At 39.9% G+C, this 18933-nt stretch overlaps 1 protein-coding gene and 1 long non-coding RNA gene across 4 annotated transcripts in view; one reads left to right on the top strand and one right to left on the bottom strand.

Annotated features, from left to right (window-relative positions):
• The window catches only part of INO80D (INO80 complex subunit D), a 60575-nt gene extending 50899 nt beyond the window's left edge, over window positions 1-9676 (bottom strand). For 2 of the 3 annotated variants that reach the window (XM_050969574.1, XM_050969573.1), the window contains exon 1: window positions 9481-9675. The gene's annotated coding sequence lies outside the window, so the exon portion shown is untranslated. Of the gene's footprint in view, window positions 1-9480 lie in introns of all 3 variants that reach the window. The other variant, XM_050969575.1, reaches the window with a different exon arrangement.
• Window positions 9677-9686: 10 nt separating this feature from the next.
• On the top strand, window positions 9687-18180 carry LOC127059022 (uncharacterized). Its single transcript, XR_007776522.1, has 2 exons — window positions 9687-9880; window positions 17505-18180. It is a non-coding gene; the product is annotated as an uncharacterized LOC127059022 (long non-coding RNA).
• Window positions 18181-18933: the final 753 nt, after the last annotated feature.

Here is an 18933-nt window from a genome sequence, read left to right as displayed (position 1 = left end):
TTTAAACTATATTTTTATACCATTTCCTGTAACAAAAAACATACAGAAAAGTATTTATTTCTATTCTTAATTTTAACAGTTTTTAAACTTACACCTCCTGTTCCCCCCCCTCCCACAAAAAATAGTTCTATTAAAGACACAGTTCCATTGCAGATGCTAAAATGCAAAGACTGCAGACACTGGGACTTACTCTCCACTGCCTTGCATCTTGTGCAGTCATTTACCTGTGTACAATCAGTGTAAAATGCTATGAAATCAGCAGCATTTTCTGCCTGCTTTTCATTGGCATACGTGACTGATCAAGTAGCACGACAGTGAAGAATCAAGTCTACTGTAGGGAGAAACAGTATTTCAGCACAATGATCTCACAAAAATGGATTAATCAAGGGAAAGATGTTTCTATAAAACACACTTAAGTAGCCTTATTAGGAAGGCCTTGCCAACTATTAGACAAAAGGATTCCCTTTTGAAACTATGGTTTGGAAAGTTATCACATTTTCAAACTGTTTCAAAAGCTTTGCCCTGAAATCAAAATCACACTAACTGTACAGTGTTCATATACATATCACTGACATGGTACCAACAAGAGAATCATTCCCTGCATCATCCAAAAATATATTAGCCATTCTCAAGATTTCATTTTGAGGAACTAATTTAAGACAAATTTTTATAAAATAAAAATAATCTTTCATCATAAAATCAGCAATCCAGATAATGCATTCTGTTAAATAAAGTATTTTATTCATTGGCTGGCCGTGTTCTCTCTCTCTGATGAGCATTTGTGGAACTAAAATAGAGGTGATAAAAGTGATTTAATTGTATTAAAAACATACATTGTAAAGGAAGTAAAGCTTTATGGAGATCTCAAACATCTTGGAAGGAACAAGACTGTTTTTGATACAGATTAGGAAGTCTTGTTCAAACACCTGCTTTACCCCCAGGATAACTTGTATTGATGTCAAAATAGACACACACAACTTAAAAAATAAAGAATTCAGACTTTTGTCCAAAAAGCCTATTCCTACTGTTACAAGGAAAAGCCAAGGTTACTAGAACAGAAAGCAGCAGGGAGCTGCAAGGGGAGGGGGGAAATTGTGGCAGTTTTCATACGCACAATGGAAAAGGATTTTTTTTTAAATAGGAAAATGTGACTGTAAAACCACAAAAATTAGCATAGGACCCTCCCAACGTAAGTTTAACTCATTTTACTGACAAGATTTCAAGCTGATCAAGTCCCGAGTGTAAGTGAGCTCAGAATAAGGTTTGTGTCCACAACAAGCCAGATTTCTGTTCTTTAATTATTTCCTCTATAACCATTAGTAGAACACTGTATGCCAAGTTCTGCCCTCAGTTACATCATACAAAACCAATGGAGTCAATAAGGTTTGAAGTGTGTAACACAGAGATGAATTCAGCCCGATAGGTCAACTTTTTCTTCCTTCCAGAGAGGGAAAAATACATACATACGACTGCCACAGAAATTTCACTGCTGGCCTCTTTACTACCTATTCCCCACCTCATCCCCTTCTCTCTCAGCCACAAAAGTCACCCACCTAATTACACCCACTGTTTTCTTCTCCTATTCATTTCTTCATGCCTTCTTTCTTTATAGGCCTTGACTAATCTTTCACTGGTCAATCACGGTCTCATTCAAATCTTTCCTCACAAATTTATTTTGTGAAGATTTTCAAAGCTGATACACCAAAGAAAATCAAAAAAGTTATTTAAAACTGTTCCAACATAACTAAGAAGATATACCCTAACCAACCAGTTTCATTGCTGTAGTTTGCCCATAGCCAATTTCCATGAACGGAATTCCCTTCTCCATTAAGAGACTTCCCTATCACTTTTCCACTGAGGTCTGTTATCATGCTAGCTGTGTTTCTGGAATTAACTTCAAATGTAAGCTCCTCAGGACAGGCACAGTGTTTTCCTTTTTATTTATGTGTAAGGCACCACGCAGAACTATGATGTCATATAAAGTATAAACAATTAATAATAACAGAAAGCAATGGATCTTTGGGGGAGGGGGGAAATCGCTGTGAAGTATCAGGTCATGAACCCAGGACTGGGTACCCCCAAACAGCTGCTCGATCCTGGCCCTGCACCCAATGTCTGCTGAAATATGGTGGACGGACAAGCTAATAGCACTGCAGCAGGGGTTTTCAAACTGGGGGTCAGGACCTTTCAGGAGGTCACAAGGTTATCACATGGAGGGGGTCGTGAGCTGTCAGGCTCTACCCCAAACCCCGTTTTGCCTCCAGCATTTATAATGATATTAAATATATTAAAAAGTGTTTTTTAATTTATAAAGGGGGGCTGCACTCAGAGGCTTGCTATGTGAAAGGGGACACCAGTACAAAAGTTTGAGAACCACTGCACTACAGCGTTCGCAAAGGCACCACCCCCAGGAGCTCTGATTGGAGGACTGCTTGACTCCACCGACTGGTCCAACCACACTAAGTCAGAAGGAGGCACAGGAAGTTCGCCCGCAACAAGATGACTTCCTGTTGTGGCTGCACTGGACTCTGCTTGTGCCTACCTCCTGCACCTAACCCCCATGTTTCTGATTCCTGCTCTGTTCCTGGCTCCTGCCTTTGCTCCTCCTCCCACTGTGCTTCTGCTCTTTGCTTGACCCTGGCCTCTCCTCCAGTTGCCTGCCCTTACAACTTGCTTCCAATCATCAGTTACCAGTCCTGGTTCTGACCCTCGCCTCTGACGCTGCTTGACCGTTGGCTCTGGCATTTGGCATCTAATCTCAGCTCTGACCCTCAGCTTCAATTCCTGGTTCTGACTCTGACTTGATCCCTGGCTCTGGTAATTGGCAGTTGAGTCTGGTGCTGACACTTGGCTCCCACTAGACCTGATTCCTGCTCTGACTATTAGGCCAGACCCCACATATTCCAGTCCATATCAATCACTGGGTTAGAATTACTGGATTCTGTGCATATGCACCAGGACAAACTCATGTGAACAGTACCTTGTGAAATATTCTGTCTGATAGGAAGTGATCACTTGCATCACTGTAATCATATAGCAGTAGATTTAATAATATACAACGATAACAAAAACAAATCTAGCCATTACATAAAACTGGAGCAGCTGCCTATGTCTTAATATTGCAATTCGATTTTCAGGGGCAGATCCCAGTGCCCATACAATGAAGTCAGAGGAGCTGTGCAGGATCTGTGGGTCTGATTTCAGGATCAGAGCCTATGTAAACAAAATGAAACCCTGGATCTAAAGAAGCTTTTTCTTTTTATTACCACAGCATATACATATTGCAAGAACTTTATATTTTTTCATTTTGATCTGAACTTGTATTTTACAGTGAATGAAATACAGTTCTTTTTTACAGAATATTTCTTGCCACTAAATAAGCAAGTAGAGCAATACATTGCAATAAGCGCAAGTAGCTTATCTGAAAAGAACTGAAACCATGTTTGTTAAACAGTGGGTGGAAGAGAAATTATTTTTGTCCCACAATATTCAGTAACAGATGAAGACTGTGAAATGTGGACTTCCTCTGGAAAGCCAAGTGCTTTACACCCAAAATATCAGGGCATAAAACCTTCTGAAACTTGATTTGTATCTTTTGTGCCTATGCTAGAGACTGCTTCAACTCACTCTCCAAATTTGTGCATGCAGTTATCCCATGTATGCACACAAGCTACTTAAAAACCAGATCTGTGTATGAAAACCAGAAGTCACATTTTTAGAAGCATGGGCTATATATTAATAGATAATTTTAAAGAAGTGAGGTTTAATATTAGTCAGCAGCAACAGGGAGAAATACACCAGAGGATCCACAAAACAGGTATCAGCAAAATACAGGTGTTTGCAGTGTGACCTGAAGAGCAGCGCTGTGTAGCTCAAAAGCTTGTCTCTTTCTCCAACAACAGAAGTTGGTCCAATAAATGGTACTACCTCACCCATTTTGTCTCAGCAAAATACTGTAACATTTCAAATCTAGGAACACATCATTCTCTCCATGTTTTGCTACTGAGAGGATAAATAAAAGAGAAAACCTGTTCCTCTGGTAATTCTGTCTGTGTATATGAGAGCTAATTCAGCATCATGAGGGAATATGTTGTGAGGCTGGGCTGAACAAGGCAAAGCCACTCTGTGGTATGATCCCCCAGCAAACTGGCAGAGATTTCCCCTTGTATAATCATATACTGAATGTCAGTATTATCTTATGCAGAAACTTGCTGTGTGATATGTGCTCTACTCTAGGATGGAAATTGGTGACCCAGTCACAGAGGGAGAATCTAGCACACCAAGGATACACTCCTTCATAATTTTCAGAAGACACTTGTACTGCAAATATTATAATAATATTTTAATGCACAGATTAGTTACATTTTAAAATGCATGCTTGTAGATATACATTTCTATCTGTATGAGGCACATTTAGGGAATGGAATCCTCAAGTGCATTGTAAATTGGATTGCAAATTATCTGTCTGGGGCTAAAAGATGTATAATTATGAGGACTAAGTTTAAAGTTTCACACTGTAGTTTCCAAACACTTGTCATAATTAAAGATGTCACTTCAGTTTGGTTGTTTTGTATTTTCAAATGTGTAGTGTGGATTTTGTGTTATGATATTGGTTCATGTGTACGCATGGCATATGACAGACAAATACATTTTCCATGTATGAGTTTCTAAAATGTGCCAATCTGATGGCCAAGGAGACCGAAGTCCTCTATTTACTCACAGATACAGCATCCATAGAAGTTGTGCTAGTTCCAACACTGCTCCTCAACCCTGACCTGGAAAGCCCACCTCTAGGTATCAGATGTTTGGCTTTCACACTTGTTAAATCTTTAGCTTCCCTGCTGAGACTGCCCATAAGCATAGCAATTTTGGTGGTTTGTGAGACATGCATCTGATCTATTCAGAACTTGACTGAGATCACCCAACTCATCTCACAGCCCAGCCATTTGAAAGACACCATACAGGAATAAAACTTCCAGTTGTTACTGATAGGGGCTGGATTAGAATCAGTGATAGAGCTGACATGTTCCATTTCATATTACCAATCTTGCACCATCTAGTCTTTCCTTAAAGAGTTTTCTATTCTACAGAGTAAAGTCACATCACTCCTCATTTTGATCTTCATCAGTACCATAAAGCTACAACCCTTATTCCCATACTATGATCTAATCATTACTTTAGTTTAATTCCATTTAACAGCTCGGGTCATTACTACATTCAGTCACAAAACCAAATATGCTATAATTCTGGAAACAACAACAGAACAAAATCAAAAGACTCCATTAGCCAGATAGAACTATCTTCCATCTTCTGACAGAACAGACTTATAGTAGCATGGAGGGAACGATAGTCAGCGACAAGAGTTAACAAAACATAATTAGAACGTCCCTGGCCCTCATCTGTGAGATCTTTGAAGAGCCCTACCAAGAGCAACAGTGCTCCACATGAGTGCCAGTGTTCACTCAAGGTCAATTTGCGGGATCAAGGCTCATTGGGGTACAACAGTGACTGACCAAACATGTACATATACAAACAAACACACACTCCCTACCTTGTATTACTGAATTATCACTGCTGACATAAAATGCATTGACTAAAAAAATGTTGCCATGATTTAAGCAAAAAATATTTAACACTTTATACTGAATGTTATTTTAGGAAACAAAGTGATTCAGGTCCTACATGGCAGCTTACTAGTATTGCTTTCCATGTTGGCTCTCAGATTTTAGAAACATGTTAATTTAATCATAATAGCATTTTTCTCTAATGATCTGTAATTCTATATTTGACTATTTTTTCATATATTAAAATCTACCTAGGAAGCTAGAAGTGACAATATTGTCCTCATTCTGTCTTCTCAGAACTATTAGGGCTCCAAGTCTGCACAAAGCGGTTGCATGGAACCAAAATATACTAAGTGAGAATGTGGTACCTTCAGTCTCAGTACTGATCAACAGAATTACATTTTAAAATATACTAAAATGTAGTAAAATAATTGTGTTACTCTGATTAATAATGGTCAGACAATGCTTGGATTACAACTGGCAGCAGCAAATGAACCTACTTAGAAACTAACTTTTATTGATACAAAACTGAACTGATTCTTCTATTTATTCTCCTTTGGAAAGTGCACAGAAGTAAGGATTTTAATTCTAGCTGATCCATTTTACCCAATAATCAGCACATGGAAAAAGTAGTACGAAGATACACAAACATTAAATACCAGTAACCATTTAAGATGGGGAAGCCGGGAGTTAAACTGCAAAGGGGAATCCTCAGAAGGGGAGATATATACAGCAAAATAGCCTGAGACTGCAAACCTTACTCAAGGAAATATTCCCATTGACTTCAATGGGATTATTCTTGTCAGTGAGGGTTGCAAGATCAGGATCTATGTCTTCTAAATTATCATTAACACAGACTGCAGCATTTAAAGATAAATGCTAAAGCCACAATCCTGCAGTCAGACTCACAAAGGCAGAGCCATGTGCCCACCCAGACCCACACTAACTTCTACAGGCTCTCTGCACATATGTTGCTCTGCCAGAGCAGGCTCTCTTTGCAGGAAACAGGTCTTTGGAAAAAGGAATAAATGGAATCTTTTAGCCATCATAAGATTAAAAAACAAAACAAAATTATTGTACTGGTACAAAATAAATGTCAAAACAAACTAGAATCCAGTGAGAAAATGTAAAGGCGAAGGACAGACAGTGAAAACCTTGATAATCCAGAAATGTCTCCTGAAAAGGCCTCCTTTATAACTTTAACTTGCACGGTTTGAAAGTGAACTAATTGTCTTCAGACAAATTCTGCAATACATCTAGCAGCTATTCCACATCTGCTGGGAGAGGGCCATGACATTATGAAGTACTTATATGAAATAATTCCAATGATGCACTTGCATATAAGGTTTAACAAAAATCAAACATGCACCTTCATTCCCAGTGCTGCAAAGACTTGCACATAAGCTTATCTTTACACACTGAACAGCACCACTAATTTCCATAGGACCACTCACAGTGTGTGAAATAAGTCACTGGGGGTACTCACAGAGCAGACCCTCAGCTGCTGTAAACTGTCATAGCTTCACAATGGCGCTTTGGTAATTTACAACAAACAATGTATAAAAGTAAGCACATGCATAAATATTTGCAGGATCAGAGCCTACATTTTCATGAAAACATGAATTGCACACATGAAAAGAAAATATAGATAATTTGGGATGTTTTCTTAATGATGTTAGTTTCTATAATTTTTCCAAAAACAAGAATAAAAATAAAAAGTAGAAACTTTGTATAAATAAAAACAGCATTGGGATCTTTCACTTAGAAGTCCATAAGTCAGCTCTGACAAATTTAAAGCTGTCCCATTGGTTTCCAAGTGCCAGTTTCTTACAACAGAATAGTGCTCTGGAGGATGGGTTGTCAGCCAGTGTAATACTTTGCTAGCAAAGTCCAAGCATGAGCTACTTTTGATACATGGGACAGTAATATATGGACAGGACATACTGCTAAATTTACAAACAAAGAATGGCAAATCAACTCTCAAGAAGTGCCCATAACGGGGAACACAGACATTTATTGCAGGTTGCTACGTAACAAAATTAGGGCTAACTACAACTTGGTTATTCTGAAATCTGTAAGTGGAATATCAGGTGCCAAGTCAAGCTTTTTTTTGCTTTTAAAAATGCTTCAAGGTTATATGTACAAAGCAATTAATAAAAAATTTTAAAATGCACTGGAACAAAATCACTAGTATCTATAGCTATTAAAAATCAGAGCTATTTTACTTGCCTGTCTCCCACAGTGGACCCTCTTAAGGATAGCTAACACACTTGACTTTTCCCCAGGAAAACTGCTTTTGTTTTCAGTTTTATGTACTAGGATTGTAAAGAGGGTTCCTGGGTAGAATTATATTCACATCAAATTCATTACTTGCCATTATAAATGACTGATAAATCAGGCCTTGATATTGCAATTAGGGAGTGAGATTCCATACAGAGATAATGACCTGCACACAGATTATCAGAGTCTGACTACAGGATCAAGATCCAAGTTTTAAAACACCTTTGGATGCAAAAGTTTTTACTTTCTTGTTATCAAAGAGTGGTCTGTGGAAACCTCTTTCCTTAGCCTTTTTATACAAAACTGACCAACAGCCCCAACCTGCAAACACTTAGTACTAAGCATAGGGCTTACGTAACGTACTCCTGGTAGTAAACCCTATACAAAATAATTGTCTGCAGGATCAGACCTCAAATAAGGAGGAGTTTACACACCCCATTCACAAATCTAGAGTCAGTCCAAGAACGCTGCATGTGTCAGTGTGCTTGGACTATCAATGACAGCGCCTGCAAAACTCTCAAAAAGACACAGAAGTTAGCTGGAAAGATATAATGACCCTGCAAGAGGGGCACTAAAAGAGGGGGAAAGATTTATTCACACTCAAAATTACAGAATGAGTTGGAGTCAAGTGATGCAAGGCTGCTTCTAGTGAGACCAACCTATGTCCATTTAACAATTCCCCAGGTCCCCAAACCTTTAGCCTCCTCCACAAACCAAGGCGGGACCTCATAAAAAGTTATAATTCAAACAAAATAACTCAAAGCAAAATTGACATGCACATGTTCGAGGAGGCTATAATGAAACAGAAAGGAGGGAGACGGGTTGGTTGAGGGGGCGGGGAAGGGAAGGATTTAACCCCCACCCCCCCCATTTAGTAAAGAAGAAAATACTCTCCCCATGATTTTACTTATAAATAGCAGCAGCAGGTATAAAACAGGCAGGTTATTGGGAGGGGGCAGAAAGAAAACCTTACATTAAACTTTAAAGGCCGCCGGCTGCTGTTAAATCTCCCCCCCACCCCCAAACACCCCCGCGGGACCCGCCTCCCAGGCTGCGATGGGGGGGGTCGTCATTCTCAATCCCTAATTATAATTAAAATAACTTCAGTAATTATATGATCCTATGAAATTCCTCCGCCGCCCCCCCCCCCGGGGGCTCCGCTCCGCTCCCCCCACATCCCCGTCCGGCGGCCGCGGGGAGGCTCCAGCCCCTGCTGCGGCCTCGGCGAACCCCCCAAACCCGTGGAGCCCAATGCAGCAGCATGCAGGGCAGGAGGAGCCCGTCCGTCTTCGTGAGTGGGGGGCCGCAGCGGGGGGACCGGCGGGGGCGGGGAGCGGCTAGGCCCCGCCGGGCTGAGGCCTACCCGCCCCCTTCTCCGCCCTTAACCTTACATTCAAACACACTGAGGCGCCGCTTCCAGTCCCCCGGGATCCAGCGGCCGCTTCACCCCCGCTTTCCTGCCGTCCTAGCACCCGAAAGTCTTAAAAATCCCTCCGACAGCCCTCACCCCCACTGCGGCCTACAGCACTCCGTCGAATCCCCGGGCTCGCGTAGTCCGCGTGGCCGCCCGCCCTGCCTCCTGCGCGCCGCCTGCCGCGCTACGCGAGCCCGAGGATGCAGGCCGGGCCTGGCTTACCTTTCCAGCTGCTTTTTTTTTCTCCTCTCTCGCCTCTCCCCCCTTTCCCTCTGCTGGGCTGACAGATCAGAGTTTCCTCCCCAGCAGAGGGACCGGGAATGGGCTCGGGCTCTGTGCTGAGCAGCTGCTGCCCCCCTGGCTCTGAGGAGATCCTGCTTTTGTGGGGGAGAAAGCTTTGGGGGGCTTTTTATTATTTTAAAAGTACAAAGTGCTCAGAGGGTAGGTGATTATTAAGGGGAATCCCTGAATATATTCTCCAGCAAAGAAGGCAGGGCTGCTGGGGCTGCTCAAGAAGAGAGCCAGCAGCCTCCTACAGCACCACTACAGGCACTGAGAGGACATAACATCAGAGAGCAGCTCCTCTGCCCTCCAAAACAACAACTTTCCTACCATCTTGGAGGTAGTAGAGAGGGGGGAAAAGTACAGAGGGCTTTGATAGAAAGTGTCAGTTTAAAAATAATAATAAAAAAAGACTTTATCTATTTGTGTGACTTAAAAAATGCATATGGCTTAGGAAATATTTTCCTTTATAATTAGTAAAGATCATTTGTCTGAAAAAACAAATTTAAAAGAAGAATGGTCAAAAAGAAATCTCTTATTAGTAAGTTTATTTGTTATGATTTATTTTTAATTAAGAGTGAGAGGTTTTTTTTTAATTGTTATTTTGTATTCCATAAAGTACAAAGTTAACTTTTTTTTTTTTCTGTCTCTGGGTAGCAGGGTTTTTTTTAAAATTGATGTCTGGAAAGAAACTCATTGATATAACTTATTTTATTATGGTACTCTTTTATTCAGAGTAAAAGCTGAAACTGATGTGGGATAGTCTGGCAGTTATGTATCATGGTGTCCTTTCTGTCTCTCTCAAGGCACTGTAAATAAAGCAGATTGAATGTATAGGTAGGTAGATACAGCTGTTTAGTATTTCAGAGTGCAAAGAGATTTGTAGAGAGGGTTTTAATACAAGTACAGTTAGTGGAACCTGTCACATATCTAGAAAATGATGTTGGTCCATCATAATTTTGGCATTGTCTGTCCATAAAAGATGGGAAGTGAAAAATAAAACTCATAGCAACAAATTTTAAGACCGTAGTTGAATTTAAAAAAAAAAAAATTCAAAGCATTTTGCAGCCTTTTAAAATCTTTTTTGATTCTTTTTCTGAGATTGTTTTGATTTGGTGTGCTTTGTTCCTGATATTTATGAGTAATGTTATTCCTGACATAATCTTGCAAAGCCAAGAGACAATGTTCATTTATTCTATAAGATCTTTCAAAAATACCTCTAATATTGAAAGGGGTTTTTTTAGGTGCTTTGTTTAGACTGAACAAAATGTATGAAATGCTATTAAACTAATGGGAGATGCCACCAGGTATCTTGTAAGTGAAAACATTCTCATTCAGCTCAGTAGATGAGTGATAACATTGCATGCAGTGAGATTCAGCAGAGTCCTATGTAGGAATGAACAACTGCAAATACATTGTTCTGTTTTGTCTGCATGGAGGAGGAAGTAATTAGAAAACTAAGGAGATGTATAGTAGAGAACTGCAAATTTTGCAACTTTGTAAAAGTTATTTATATGATGTAGGTTGGCTAAACTGCAGTTTGACTGAAGTAACATCAATGCTGAAATTAAATTGGCATAGCCCACTGTTTGTCTCTTTAATGAAATCTGAAATAACTCAAAAGAGTTCTGAGTCCTCCACGTTTATATTGGTTTCATAGTTCAGAATGTCTCAAATCAGATGTGGCAATATCTCCAATTTTTGTAGCATTCTGATCCCTGAATTTACAAAGAAGTTGTTTTTTGAAAACTTACTTGGATATGCATTTTCTGAGCTAGGATAAGGAATGAGTCTCATTTGGTGAATGTAAAGTGGGTCTTCCATTTGGAGGTATGAGTTTTAGAGTTAAAACATAATAAAGAGCCTCCTGGCCCTTGCATTAAGAAGAATATTTTGTTTTGGCTATTTAAAAAGTAGTGTTAGCTCGTTATGGTAGACTGGAAGGTTGCATCATGGTAGAATGCATGGAGTAGTTGCAAAGGAAGTGCTTTACTGGTTCAAAATATTGATCCATTAAATCCAGTATCTTGCTGTGGCAGTGGAAGTTTAAAAAACAACATCAACAAAAAAAATATAATGCACCTAACTCTTTATGCAAAATTGCATATAGGATGATGAGTGGATAGTCAACAGCTTCCTTCTGACCCTTCCAGTGTGTCAATGATCATCTTAAGCCCTGAAGTATGAAATCTGATTATCTTTATCATAGTATGTTTAGAACAGATATTTTTGTTTATTATACCTACAGATGTACAACGGTTACAAATGTGATTGATCATTGTTGTGTTCTACAACCTTTTAAAAAATTTCAATGACAGTGTTTGACTCAATGACCTTCTGTGGTAGTGAATTCACAAGTTAACTATGTGCTTTATGAACTAGTATTTTCCTTTCATTTTATTCTAAATTAATGAAGATTAATTAATGAAAGGCCAAATTCTTCAATTCTTAGGGCTGGTCTACACTATGGGGGAAAATCGATCTTAGATACGCAACTTCAGCTATGTGAATAACGTAGCTGAAGTCGAAGTATCTAAGATCGAATTACTCACCGTCCTCACGGCGCGGGATCGATGTCCGCGGCTCCCCCTGTCGATTCCACAACTCCGTTCGAGTTGGTGGAGTTACGGAATCGATATAAGCACGTTCGGGGATCGATATATTGCGTCTAGATGAGACGCGATATATCGATCCCCGAGCAATTGATTGCTACCCGCTGATACGGCAGGTAGTGAAGACGTACCCTTAGTCACCGGTCCTACGAACATACAGATGTTTAACTTTATTCACATGAGTCGGTCCTATAAAATCAATGGGATCACTCACAGGAGTAAAGTTAAGCACATGCATAAATGTTGAAAGATCAGGGCCTTAACTCAGTACTTATTTATATAAAACTCCCTTTAAGTCAATGGGAGTTTGCCTAAGTACAGAATTCAGGATTTCCCCATCAAGTGACCTGTTGTTCTAGTACACCTCTACCTTGATATAACGCTGTCCTTGGGAACCAAAAAATCTTACTGCATTATAGGTGAAACCGCGTTATATTGAACTTGCTTTGATCCACCGGAGTGTGCAGCCCTGCCCCCCCGGAGCACTGCTTTACCACGTTATATCTGAATTTGTGTTATATTGGGTCACGTTATATCGAGGTAGAGGTGTATTATGTTAAAGGATAAAAACAAGGGAATGATTAGTTTTCACTATACTTTTATACTGTTGGAATATCTCAGTCAAGTCCCCTCTAACTCTTTTGTTCCCCAGGCTAATTCTAGTTTTTGCAAACTTCACATCCTGTTTGTTGCTATTGTTATGCTATGAACAGAGAGGTTCTAATAAAAGGCAATATCTTACACTGGAAAGGATAACCTGCACCACTAGAAAAAGCTCAGATTCCAGAGAATACAGCAGTGTTAACTGTCTGTACCCATGGATGTGGGTTTCCTTAGTCTTGTTAAAATGAGATGCACATGATGCACTCCATAACAGAAATGCCTTTTAAAACATTTGGAGATATACAAATCCTATGTTCAAGATTACTTTGTTGTTTGGCCCAGTGTAATTAACTTTGCAGACTTTAACTTTTCACATCCACCATTTACATGCTTAAACTTAAATATGTATGTTTGCAGGATGGAGCTTAAATGTACAAAGCTCCAGTAACTATCCCTGCAATATCAAACTGTTTGCAATATGGAAATTAAAGGGGCCACAACGTGTGAAGGTTTTAATACCCCTTCCTCTCTCCTGCTCCCCCCCACCACTCCAAAATCCAAAACAATAAAACAAATGTCAGAATCCACTTTGAAAAGCTTAAAACTGAAAGGGATGCTGTTTGAGTAGTTTGTGCCAAAAGTTTGACTTTTCTTTGAATAGGAATAAAATGATGATGAAAAGTTCGCTAGATGTTCATAATATAGATAGTTCTCTTTCAATCTGTTGCTGACAAATGTAAATCAGTGGAATAAACTAGTAGCAGGGAAAAATATAATATATGGAGATATACCTATCTCAGAGAGCTGGAAGGGACCCTGAAAGGCCATTGATTCCAGCCCCCTGCCTTCACTAGCAGGACCAAATACTGATTTTGCCCCCGATCCTTAGGTGGCCCCCTCAAGAACTGAGCTCACAGCCCTGGGTTTAGCAGGCCAATGTGCAAACCACTGAGCTATCCTCGACCCCGCCCCCCCGTTGCTTTAACTATTCAGGAAGATTAAGACAAATGTCCATTTATCAATAATATTTTGTATAATGTGAAAAGTGATTGATTACTATCATTAAATCACTTTTTATCACAACAGAATATTAAATTGTAGGGACCAAAGTAAATTGGAATATTGGAATATTCATAGGGGCAAGATAAGCAGGATTTCACTGTATCTTCCAGTTTTAGAGTTATTTTGGTGGTTTGATTTGCAGTGCTGTCATTTTTTCCTGCTGAAGAATAAGTACCAGGTTTCTTAACCCTCTAGAAGATAAAGAACAGAACTATAAATCCAAAGGAAAACATATTGTGATGTCTCAGTTTAAGATGCAAAATGAAGATTTAATTCTGGAGCTTGTAATTTTTGCCTCCCTCCTCATTAAAGATGAGAATAGATCCAAATCCATAGACCCATTGCCCACCCGAAGAAGTGTGCTGTATACGTGGGCATCTCTCTGGGACGGCAAGAGAAAATAATCTTTAGGTTGCAGCTATGGAAATAGCCTCTGTAGACCCGGTGGGCAGAAGCAGTGGAGAGGACTATAGGCTGCAAAGAGAGGTGTACTTTGACTGTGCCCCATTTGGACTGTAGAACTGGGCTTTATGCCATGGAATGCATGTGCCCCCACCTTGTGCATCCCAAGCCCATTTCTCTCTCTGTAGTCATGAAAGTGGGGTCTGTACATGCTGCTTATCAAGTGTGACCTCAATTGGGCAAAATGTGGGTATCCCAATATAGTTCCATAAAACTACATACACACTCAACCTGAATGAACATCCTCAGTTACAAAGTCTTCAAATGCTTTTTAACTTTGATGAGAGCCTCTCTTCTTTAGAAATCCAGGTGAATATTGGGGGAAAGCCCTAAGTAGACAGTAGCTCTAATTCAGAAATCTTCTTGCACAAAGCCAAACTTGAACTAAAGGTCTTGTTTTTGAAAGGATTAAACACGGAGGAGAAAGAAGAATTGTTTAGGGTGCTCTAGAGGGCAGCTAAGAATAACAGGGCAAAAATAGACAGAAAAAAGTTTAGGCCAAATATCAGAACATACTTCCTTATGGTGAGTTTTAGTAAACTGTAAAAGGATTTTCCAAACAAGACTGGATAGAGCAACAGAGAATATATTGTAGGGAACAATTTTGAAAAAGTGGTTCTGTGTGTAGGTGCGGGTGATGGTGGTGGTCTGGAATATAAAGGAAATCTGACTAGATGATCTGGTAGTCCCTTCTAGCCTTAAATTCTATGACTCCGTGAACTGGCCCCCAGTGAGGTGACCTAGGTGAATGTTTAGGTCTTTTCTAGATCTAAATTCTGGTAAGATATTGCACTCTTTTATGGTGCTGCTTTCAGCTTTTGAGTTCCATAATATGGTCTGTGTTTTCAAAGGCAGTACACTTTTTTTTGAAAAAAAACTTTAACTAGAAATTCAAACTTTTATATATTATTGATTAAAAACATTAATTAAAATATTTCCTCAGTTAATGTATAGACTTTATTTGTTTCGCAAAGGTTGCTCCCGAGGCTTCTGTATATTATTATTTATTTTACATATTGTATTAGTATCTTGAGACCCCAATAAGGGATAAGAGCGCCGTTGTGCTAGCCACTGTAAAAACATCTACCTGAAAAAACCCTGCCCTGAAGAGTTTAAATCTAAGGGCTTGTCTTCACTAGCAAACTCACTAGCACAAGCGTTCACATTAACTCTTTTTATTCAGACACTAAACCCCCATAATCATGTGTTGCTGGTGGAGTCCGATGAGGCAGCTGGCACAGTTAGGGATATAAAGGGTTGCCAACTTTCTAATCCAGTGATGGGTAACCTACAGGAAGTTGCATGGTCCACAGGGATGTGCTGGCCACTGCTTCCTGCAGCTCCTATTGGCCAGGAACGGCAAATCACAACCACTGGGAGCTGCAGGCGGTCCTGCCTGCGGATGGTCAATGTAAACATTGTCTCACAGCCTGCCAGTGGATTATCCTGACAGGCTGTGTGCAGCCTGTGGGTTGCCCACTACTGTTCTAATCACACAAAACTGAACACCCTAGCCCTGCCCCTACCCCTACCCTGAGCCCCACCCCCCAGTCACTACATTTCCCCTCCCTCAGTGGTTCGCTCTCCTCCACCCTCACTCACTTTCACTGAGCTGGAGCAGGGAGTTGGGGTGTGAGAGGGGGTGAAGGCTCTAACTGGGTGTGTGAGCTCTAGGTTGGACCAGAAATGAGGGGTTCAGGGTGCAGGAGGGGGCTCCAGGCTGGGGGATGGGGCCAAAGGATTTGGAATGCAGGAGGGGGCTCCAGGCTGGGTCAGGGAGTTGGGGTGTGGGAAGTGGTGTGGATTCCGGGATGGGGATGTGGGGTTTGGGATGCAGGAGGGGGCTCTGGTCGAAAACTGGGCACCTGGCAATCCCAGATGTAGGCAAGGCCTTGAGTGTGTCTGTCATGTTGGGCTACTTCACAGCTAGCTGTAACTGCCATTGCAGTAGTATTTGACCCGTGATGGAGGAAAGAGGCCTCCACAAAGCTAGACAATGCTATTCCAAGAACTGACACTGAGCAAAGAGCACCAAGCATCATGTTGCTTAATATCTTTAGAACTAAGCATATCCGCTTTGTGATGGAAGCTTGCCTGGGAGGTGATTATCCAGAGGCCTCTTGGACACACTAAACCATATTCTTCTTCCACTTTTTTAATAATAATTTCTGAAATAAAATACTTTTACAACTGCAGTTCACATATTACAAAGAGTAAATATTCTCTAAGGTCAAGGGCATTCTCCCAGAAAACGCTAACTGTTCTTTTAACTGAAATTGTTTCATTGCAGTGCACAGATTAAACAGCAAAGAGTTTTCCTTTTGCTTTGTTTAAACGGATACAGTGATCTCACTAGTTATGAAAATTAAGCCCAGCAAACAGGAAGATGTTGCAAAGATTTCAGAAGAGATTGCTCATTTGTACCTTATAGCAGACTTTTTAAGTTCTTGTGCACTGGGATACAGCCCTCAATGGTTTAAACAGATGAGATATAGTTTATTTTGAGTATCTTTAGCTACGGAATGCCATTAACATTGTAGTATCCTCTTTGCTGACAGACTCTGCAATAAATGTATAAAGTTTTTCGGGGATGGAAGGCCAGCATACTATGTAAGCCCGTGTGGGACTGTGCAGCGGGAATCAGAGAGTGGGTAACTTCTGCAGCTTGCAGAAGTGGATTCTACACTGGCCCCGAACAGGGCAGGCATGGGATAGCCAAGAGAAAAGCATTGGTACTCACATGGATGGATTCAGTGTCTCAGCATACTATGGAAGTAGCATGGGGGAATTGCCTTTTATTTTTAAGCAAAGCCTTCTAACTTCGTATCAATTAAATAAGTATCTTTGGCCTATCTGTTTTTCTAAGATATATTTCTATACTTGCGTTGTCCAAAACACATGCTTATCTAACAGACTTGGCTGTCAAAGGTCTGGACAAATTTGTGACTACTAAGGATATCAAACACAACACGTGAAAGGTAATTTTCTCTTATGAGAACTTGACAAGAGCCATGGCAGACCAGCAAAGTAGTTTATAGCTGTCACTAAGTCTGGTCCATCTAGCTTGCTAGTAATTGTGACACTGTCAAGGAAGAGAGGAGTCCTGGCTCACCTGAGTTAAACCAGTTTGAAAAGCTGCAATACGTAAATGAACAAGTAGTTATGTGCTACCAAATATATAGAGCCTTATAGTTATCTTTATTGCAAATATATTCTTCCTTTTAGAATTCCAGTAGAATTCTTCATGCTAGATAACTGTTCTGACTGATGACTCGTTTAAGTGCGTGAATGGGATCCAAGACTCATACAAAGGGATTATTTCCACTAACTTTGTTGGGCTTTGTATTACGACCCATATGAAGTGGCAAACTGAAACAGAGAAAAGAATTAGTGGACTGCACGTCCATCAGCTATTAAGTCTTGATCCTATTCCATTGATATTGATTTCAATGGGAGGATCAAGCTCTTAGAACTTAACTGTGTAACCACTTGGGAGTAGGCCTACATTCTAATTTCCACATAATTGAATTAATTGATAATTAATTGAATAGTTATCAAAACATTAAGTAGAGCCTCGCTAATCTGCACTTCATTAATCAATGCACATTAAAAAAATATTAGCAATGTCCCCATAAATCTCAGCAAAGATGTAATAATGTGTATACTACTGTGTTTTAATGTCTTCCAGATCATGGGGTGGGCATCTATTGAGACTTTTGTGAATTGAAAATAAACAAGATAATAAAATCATAGGAGAACACTGTAATGAGGTCTCCTGTTAGTAAAACTTTCATTTTGTAATTCAAAATATACTAATGTATTTACTAGTACATTTGTATAAATGTATTGATATTTCATAAATTACAATCACTGAAATTAATAAATGACATTCTTTTCCTTATTTATCCTGTTTGGTTTGTTTATTCAATTAGTTCAACTAGTCATTAAATCATAAATTTCAGTCATTCACAGTGGATGGTTCTGTCATTACTGCAAATTAGGAACATCAGAATTCCACATTGGATAAAGTCCCTGGCCCATTTAGTCCAATATTCTGTCACTAACAAGGGCCAGTCAGGTGATGCTCCATAATAGACCATTATATAGCAAACTGCCTGTAGGGGAAATTTCTTCATAAGCTGTTAAGAGATTGGTGTATGTCTGAAAGCATGAGGAGTAGCCAGGTTCTAGGAGGCCAGACCTTAATGGTCCCTTTTGTGGGTTATTTGTTAGATGTAAAGGACCAGATCCTCAAAGATATTTAGACTCCTAACTTGGAATGAAATTCATGGAAGCTAGGAGTTTAAATACCTTTGAGGATCTGGGTCAAAGTTTTCTGTTCTTAGCTGGATTTGTCCCCTGGATGCACTTGTTTTTCATTTATATGCTAATTCCAACAGGTGTAGGGAAGGGTGACAAGAAGAAAGTAATTTGAAGGAAATATTAATTTCCTTTGAAGTTGTATTTAAGAATGCTGAAAACTGGATTAGAATACTAAAATAATTTTTGGAATCTCTCTTGATCTTAAATATGTATTTCACTTCCCCAAGCCCCTCTAACAAGGGTGTTTTCAAAGAATTACATGAGAACTGTTTTCAGTTTAAGTAATTAGTATCTGCCTCATAATGACCGTTTTAATGGAAGCAGGTTTGAG

The sequence above is a fragment of the Gopherus flavomarginatus genome, chromosome 10, assembly GCF_025201925.1.
Source record: "Gopherus flavomarginatus isolate rGopFla2 chromosome 10, rGopFla2.mat.asm, whole genome shotgun sequence".
NCBI classification, from domain to species: domain Eukaryota; kingdom Metazoa; phylum Chordata; order Testudines; family Testudinidae; genus Gopherus; species Gopherus flavomarginatus.
This window is presented reverse-complemented; position numbering and strand designations above follow the sequence as displayed.